Raw genomic sequence first — 7,589 nt, 5'->3', positions numbered from 1 at the left:
TGCCGAGACTCAAATCCGTTCCCCAGATTTGAGGTCGACCGCTCTAGCCATAAAGCAGTCTGTTGGTGTTTGGACTGTGTACACTAGGACCCTGCAAACCAAGCCCTAGAGCATGTGCTCTGACTCCATAAAACATGTCATATTGGTTAAAATCCCTGACTGGCACATTTAACTTACCTATAAGTTCCTGGGGTATAGCACCCTATTTATCCAGGGTCTGTACGTTAATTGACACCAGTGGACCTATTGTCCCACCAATAAAGTGAACATTTAAAGCATGATTCTAGGCCTGTTACAGAGGCCGAGAGGAACAGGTTTAAAAGAGCCATTTCGATCTTTCTCGTCAAAATCACCATTTTGCCAGACCTAAACTGTCCTTTTAAATAGACGTAAGTCATCCATAATGTAGGCCTTACCAGCCCCATGGCAGGGTGCATAGTATTTAAAAGTAGGACAAGTGTATTTAATCTTTTTACATATCCTTACAGTGAAAAAGGCCCCAAACCTGTTTTCACTGTAGCAAAGCTGGCTGTGCCATGGAAAACACTAGGTTACTTTATTTCAATCAATAAAGATAACTTTAGATTGCCATTAGCTAGAAAAAGACTTCAAACACTACTTTTCCTAGTTAAACAAAATCCAACTTAATGCTGAAGTCAAATGTTGTTTAACTATTTCAGAAACTGTGACTTTAGAAAGGCACTATTTTTCCACCTAAAGCACCCACCTGTCTACTGACAGCCTGCTTGCCATCTTTTCAAGGAGATGTGAATGTCTCCTAGGAAAGGAAACAAAAACATCTTTGGCTGGGAGGAGGGGTGACCTTCTCCTGACAGGATCCCCTGGGGGATGTGTACAACAATTACACAAGCATCAAGGGGGCATCCCCTGTCACAGGCAAATGTAAGTCACACCTTGTTTTACCACTTCCATTTTCCAGGTCGTCAGGATGGCAGCAATTCCAGTGGAGATTTGAAGGAGGAAGCTTACCTCAGTACTAAAACCAGAAGGAATTGTCACTCAAATGATATCGAAAGTAACGGGTTCAACACTTAGAAGGTTGTGGAACAAATCGGGAGCTGGAAGTGGATGACAGAAGCCCCATGGAAAAACAATCACATCAACAGAAGATAAAAACTAACCAAAAAGACTATTTAAATCAAACATAAAGTATAGCACAAGGAATACACCAGAGGCAGATCAAACCTGAGAGGGCTCGATATGCTTAAAGGCAACAGCAGATCAGAGGTGGTGAAAACTAACCATGGGACTAACAACAATATTAGCAATAATATCTCCATGCAGGCTAACAACAGGGGGGCCTGTCACGGAAAAACAAGAATCTCTTAAACAAACTTAATAGGAAGGGACCAAGCAAAGTATTCTTTGGCCTAAATCGGGCTTATGAGGATTGTCCAATTTACCTGATGTTCAATCAGAAAAGAGAAAAAGAAGTAACGGAGGCGGGGTAGGGAAGATAGAGCATGATCAAGAGAAGGTGGACAATAACCCAGATAAAGGAGCCAGGCTCTAGAGGGGGCATCTACAGCAGGTGGGACAGGTGAAGTAAAAGTTGCCCACATTAAGTCCCGGACTGAACATGAGTACTCAAACAGCAACAGTGGAAACTGAGATGGAAACATGCGAGCGCATTGAAGTCCTGAAAAGTGTAGGCCTAAAAGCAACTTCAGAAGTAGTGGACCAGGAGCTCCATGGTAATGTAGAATCAAGAGATGAGAGAAGGCCATCTGCATTACTACAGTATGTGTATAAGGCTGCACCAGAGAAGGTGGTGGTTGCAAGAAGTGCTCCCTGGCTAGCGCTCCTAGAGGATGTCACTGCTCGAGGTGAGAGAAAAGAGCAGAAAATTCCAGTAAGGCAAACACAAGAGTCTAATAGCTATAGAAGCTTAACAAAAATAACCTACAGAGTAATCCTCCAACCGGAATATACATCCTGAGGTAAATGGGATGTCCTCAATAGGCAGAGCATATTGAGGCTGGCATCTAAAATCTCAAACCTGCAAGATCTGCAGTCTGAAGGCATTGAATATGCAGCTTTTAGGCCCCCTGGATGGGGGGAATATCAGGAGCAAAAGAAGATACGGTTAAAGGATGAAACAGTGGTTCACAACCTTGAGCGAAATGGCCCCCTGCTGGCCACCTAGGGCATAAAGCTTGTATGTCATCAGAATAACTGTTATCCAGTAATACTCAACCATCACCCTCTTTAAACAAGAGAATATCGCGAAAAAGAGCCATCTCCGGAGACATTATCCTCAATATTGAAGCACGCCAAAGGTGCAAAAGAAGTGAAGTAGTCCAGAGACGGCGCAACAGACTTTTAGCACACAAGGGCAGAGGAGGCAAACTGCCATAGTTGAGAGAAGGGTAAAAGTTACATCACCAAAGTCTGGCCTCCTGTGTTTGAACGGTAGATTCAAGAGTGATTCCCCGGTTGTCTATAATCATGTATCTCTTTATAGACTAGCCATCCTAGACTATGCCTGGATCTCTATAGATCATTTTCACCATATCCATGATAATGGGATCAGTGCAATACTCATTGATGGCCAATGTTTGAGAATGTAATCAATAGTGAACTCTCTTTTTGATGCACTAACAGGGTGAACTGCAATATTTTCTACAGTATGACTAGCTGTTTGGGACATGCAAGGCAACTTTGAGTGCAATAATGGGACTAGTGCAATTCCCCCACATGGCTCATTACAGGGAGGAAACGTTTAATGGCCTTCGTGTGTACAATTTGGACCCTAATCCCTGAGGAGTGCAGTAACCTCCGTTTGATGACCCAAATATGGTAGAGGAGGGAGGAACCGGGGCAGGACCTAGGGGCATATGTGGATGCATAACAGCTTAATAGTACATGGTCTGGGGCTCTGAGCGATGATGTGCAGTATTTACTGAAGGTCTATTACGGGCATAGAATGTCGTAGGTAATTTGGGGGCATATTATCAAGCCAGGCGATAAAATTATCGCCGCTTTAGCGGCAAAAATCTGCCGCTAAAACGGCGATAACGGGCTTGATAATATGCACTATGGAATTCCAATTGAAGCCCATGTTAGATGTGAAGGACATCTAACCTGAGCTTCAATTGGAATTCCATAGAGCATATTATCAAGCCCATTATCGTCATTTTAGCTGCAGTTTTCTGCCGCTAAAGCGGCGATAATTTCATCGCCTGGCTTGTTAATATGCCCCTTAGTGTGTAATAATTAGTTCATCCCAATTCTTTCTGAAGATCTTCCAGGTGAATTGAACGTTTTAGGTTTTCCTGGGTGTAACCACTGTAGTAGGATAACATGAGAGTGAGGCTGCTGCTAGATGAGTATGAGTGTAATATAATGGGGCAAACAGCAATTTCCATCACACTCGCCAAAACTCTAGTTTAGATTGGGCAGCTTTTGAACATGGTTTCTTCTGGTTTGTCAACATAAAGATGGGAGCTTCTATGCACACCAAAGATTGCACTGACTTCTGTTCACTCGTAAATGAATTGTGTATATATGGCTGTTTTCAATTTTGTCTGTTTTTATCTGTTAAGGATATTGGGTGGTAGGGGATGCATATATTCTTTTTACTGTAATGATTTTAGTTAATCGAACAGTCAATACATTCGAATCCAATTCATTTTCCATTTTAATACGATGAAGAGAGATATTATGTTGTGTTTTTGACTTTTTAACTGTTTTGTTATATATAAAAGCTTAAACCTGTCTGCTGTGTGCCATAGCCACCAGGGGTTGAGCTTAGGTTTAAATTACTGACATTTGTTACTGGACCTAGCAATATAGTGTCTTTATTATTTGTGGTGGGCCTCAGTTCCCCCCAACAAATAAACCACTTTCTCACAAACTATTATCCATGGATTCAGTTTTTAATAAGGTTCCAATGTAGATGTTCTGCACACGAATGCAAATAGACATGTACTATCTTTATGGTCTCCCCTAAACAGGAGACCATGTTGACTGTTATGTAAGATCTGATCTGTATAATTTATGAAGATGTCAATAAAGAATTTTTTTTTTAAAAAGGTTCTAATGTGGATACAAATGTAAAAGGTGTTAGGAATGTCAGATCCTAGTAGTAACATTACCAGAAGTCAGTTACATCATACTTTAAAAGAAAATTGAAAATATTTGCCATCTCACTATCTGCCAATCTTCTGTTCCTCTGAGATCATTTAGAGGTGGGGCAGATCCCAGGTTCACACCAATAGAACCTCGGCTGGTGTAAACCTCCAAACTGGGAGCTAATCTATAACTGTGCCTCCAGGTGATGCTCATTATGTATTTAGTGAGAGATTTCCCTACCTGGTGGTCGTGGATGGTCATTACTTTAGTGCAAACATCATGTTGGGTGGGCAAACTGCCGTTGCTGTAGATTCACATTGGCAGTCACCGTGGGCTGTCGATCCTGCAGCATGTAGTACAGAGCTCGCTTTGCCTATTGGCGCCCATGGTCCCTGTAACGTGAAGTATTGTATTGTATGAGGTATTTGTAAAGCACACTGTGACCAAAATGATATCCTGGCACCAATGTTCCCTCTAAATATTTTCCTCTGTGTGCGGCAGAGTAAGGGCTCTGTGCGCTGCAGCCAAGGCTATGTGCGCCAAGTACCTGACCGCGCATGTAAACCAGGGCTTTGAGTGGGATGAAAAAACTCGGGGATCTTTTAAAGTGGCGTAACCGATGCAATTAAGGGTGTGGCTTAAAAGCAATTAAGCTAAAAATATGTGCATCTGATAGTGTGCCACCCGACTGATATTTTGCTGCTTTCGTCATTGCATCCAGATATATAATACAAGTAACATTACACCTACAAGAAGCCAAGACTATTGGCTTTGTCAATGGTTGTTTTTTGCATCAAGTTGTTTATAATATTGAAAATGGTTCCGCTCTTGTGGTTGCGGTTGTGGCTTAATGCTCGAGCTGTCGACTTAGAAGATGGATTTTGAGTCTCGGGTCAAATTAACATCCTGTGATTCTGGGCAAATCAATTAATCTCCGCATGCATACAAAAACAATATATAATAATAAATCATGTAAAATGCTCCAATATTTTTGGGTTGAGTTCGCACTATATAAAAACTTGCTGCATTTCTTTTCTAAATGCGGGGTCGAAACCATAACAGATGGAGAAAGAATGAGGAAAATAGAGGGAAAGAGAAAGGGAGGGCAGAAATGAAGAATGAAATATAGGTAATATGAAAAGAAGGAGGAAATCGCAACAAGAAGGAGAGGTCAATAAAAGGATGGATAGAAAGCTGAAAGGTTTGAGAGATGGAAGAGTAAAGTTATATTTGCATGGGTGGGTGCACGTAAGAATGGATTGAAGGATGAATGTTTGAATAGATGGATGGAAACCTGGATGGAAGGGTGAAAGGATGGGTGATTGATAAAAGGTGGGTGAAATAATGGATAAATTGATGGATGGGTGAGTGGGTGGATGGATGGGTGGATGGATAGATGGATGGATGGAATGGTAAAGGAAGGATGGATGGATTAGATGAAAAGACAGACGGATGGGAGCAGGAATAGACAGGTGAAATTACCGCTGGATGAAAAGCTTAAAGGGTGGAGAGATTAATAGAAAGAAGGAGGGATGAAAGGACCTCTTTTAGGGAGGACAGGCCTTACTAGCTACACTCTTTTGATGCATTTGAGGTACCAATCGAATTGGGGAGGTATTTTAGTTTGCTTTTTGGCTACCCCTGTATCCACAATATGTCTTCGACAACAGCTAAATGCTGTCTATAGGCGAGACCTTGAAAGGCCTGGCTAGGGAAAGGTTTAAGGTTAGTGGCCCCTAAGCCCAGGGGCATAAGGGGCCCACAGCCATCTCTCTTTTACTACCTGATGACAGTTCCGGGAGTTTTCTTACCTCCTTGCAGAACGGTGCCCGTGGGCACATTCTTCTTGAAGTTAAACCTTACAAAATGGAATTCCTTTCCCTGCTTTCCAAAAATCTTTACCTTTTGTTCAAGAATGGCTTTTAGCTATCTTTGGCAGTGGCGGCTGCTCCATTAGGGCGTTGGAGCAAGCCATTTTTTTTTCTGCTTCTCGTGCTGCGAGAAAGCAGACTGCAGGGATATGCCTTGTTGGGGGTGGGTGGGAGCGTATGCCTGGTTTGGGGTGGGTGGGTCAAGGAGGAGTGGCTTGCACCACTCTGAGTGCCCTGACTGCTTGGTCGGCCCTGGGGCTGACCATAGCAGTCATGCGCACTCTACATTTTCTATATGTAGGCTGCATGCAGCCTACATAGAGAAAATGGCCTCCCTACTGGTGCCTGGCTGGGCGCCGCCCGAGACTCCACACCAATCACAATGCTGCCATTGCAGCGTTGTGATTAGCTTACAGGAGGAGAGGGAGCTGCAGCATGCCTGTTCCTACAGTTCCTGTTTAGAAAGCGGGACCCCGGCCCAGGAGCAGAAGTGGAGCGGACACTGCCAGGTAAGTTTTATTTTTGATTTTTATTTTAAACCCTCTCCCCACCCCCGCACAACAATCCCCCCTCCACTCCGAGTATTGCGAGCGAGCTGCGACTGAGCTGGAGATAAATTAATGTGATATCGGTCATCGAGATATGAGGGGCGCCTTTAATTCCAATACCACTAAGTCCTGCCCATGTTCACACGACCTTGACATTAGCCTTTACGGAAAAACCACGCACATGCCCCTTTGTGGTAGAAATCTTCCTTAAAGATAAAGTTGGCATTTGTGTTCCTTCGTCATGATTCCTGTCATGAAACACATTTATGTCGGAGATAGGCCAGTCTTCCTCGGCTTCCACCCGACTCACCCCTTCCACACAGGCTGCGATGTACGATTTCTGTCAATTAGTTAGACCCTAATCCAATTCAGTTTCACTGCGTGTCAGTCATTAAAAACATGTTCGGGGGAGCGAAAAATATGACCTTAATTTATCCGGACAGTTGCCGAAGCTCAGGCGTGCTGACCAGACCTGCGCGCACCGAGGTCGGAACCAGCCATTTTCTTTTGTGATAAAGTTTGTGTGCATCAGCAGAGAGGGCACAGGATTTGCAAGAACAGACTGATCTTAACATCAATTCACTATGGGCACATATGTGCAGTGTGTTTTTAGAGCAGTCTGCAACACAGGTACCGAATCTTGAGTCATGCAGGGCCAGAAAAAGGTTTCACAGAATGAATATTGAGCTTGTATTTAGTTTTGATTACATACTGTGTAGCAGAGCCACAACTAGAGCCACATTTCGGGGGGGCTGCTGAAATAATTCGGGGAGGGGGGCTGATTCTTCGAGTCATAGGCAGAGTGGAGATGCAGGCTCCAAGAAGGAGAGAAAAAACATAACAAATCCTCGTTAACATGTGAATGGACCTTGATCAATGATTACACCTAAGTTTCGTACCGCCGCTGGGTTACCAAGTGGTAGTTCTGTGGGTAGAGGCCAAAAGTCAGACTATAGGGATACCGGGATTTTATTGGATGAGCAACAGAGGAGTTCAGTTTTGCTTCTATTCATCTTGAGTAAATTTGCATTCATTCAGTCAAAGATGTCAAGAATGCATGACTGGAAATTACCTA

The sequence above is a fragment of the Triturus cristatus genome, chromosome 4_1 (assembly GCF_964204655.1).
Source record: "Triturus cristatus chromosome 4_1, aTriCri1.1, whole genome shotgun sequence".
NCBI lineage: Eukaryota > Metazoa > Chordata > Amphibia > Caudata > Salamandridae > Triturus > Triturus cristatus.
This window is presented reverse-complemented; position numbering follows the sequence as displayed.